General features: G+C 53.9%; 1 pseudogene; it reads left to right on the forward strand.

The window, feature by feature from the left end:
• The first annotated feature begins 1 nt into the window (after window position 1).
• Window positions 2-120, forward strand: LOC117068145 (annotated as a pseudogene).
• The last annotated feature ends 700 nt before the right edge of the window (window positions 121-820 follow it).

The raw sequence follows: 820 nt of genomic DNA on the forward strand, positions 1-820 counted from the left end.
TAGCGTTCTTTCCTGAGCGTGAAGCCGGCCTTTGGTGCTGCTTCGGTGCAGGTGCCATCGGTCATTGATGATCGTTCTTCTCTCCATCTCGGAGAGCAAGAGGGAGAGAACGCGGTCTGAGTGGTTTTCGTCTTTTTCTGGTTTGAAAAGACAGACAGGTCGGTGGCTGTCCTCAGCCTTCTGCCCGTGTTCGGTTAGGTCTGGCATCGCAGAGCGGGGCCCTGTTCTTTTGTTTCACGAACGCCACACCGGGGCGTGGGTAGCACGGCTGGGGATTTTCTTCAGTGTCGGCTTTTGAGGTGGAGTATCTCTATCGTCCCTGACATTTTCTCGCCTTTTTGCTGCCTTTTTTTTTTTTTTTCTTGAGAGACGGAGTCTCGCCTGCCACCCAGGCTGGAGTGCAGTGGATCCAGCTCATGCAGCTCCACTGGGTTTACGCCATTCCTGCCTCAGCCTCCGAGTAGCTGGGACTACAGGCGCCTGCCTCGTCGCCCGGCTAGTTTTTTTTGTATTTTTCGTAGAGACTTTCACCGTATTAGCGGATGTCTCGATCTCCTGACCTCGTGATCCGCCCGTCTCGGCCTCCCAAAGTGCTGGGATTACAGCTTGAGCTCCTCGCCGGCCTTTTTTTTTTTTTTTTTCTTGAGATAGAGTCCCGCTCTGTTACCCCGGCTGGAGGGCATGGCCGCATCTCAGCTCACGTGACTTCCTGCAGGCTCCGACTCCCGGGTTCACGGCATGCTCCTGCTCAGCCTCCCCGTTTTTTTTTTTTTTTTTTTGGTAGAAACAGGGTGTCACTGGTGTTGTTGAGGCTAGTCTC

The sequence above is a fragment of the Trachypithecus francoisi genome, unplaced genomic scaffold (assembly GCF_009764315.1).
Source record: "Trachypithecus francoisi isolate TF-2019V2 unplaced genomic scaffold, Tfra_2.0 Lachesis_group20, whole genome shotgun sequence".
Classification (NCBI taxonomy): domain Eukaryota; kingdom Metazoa; phylum Chordata; class Mammalia; order Primates; family Cercopithecidae; genus Trachypithecus; species Trachypithecus francoisi.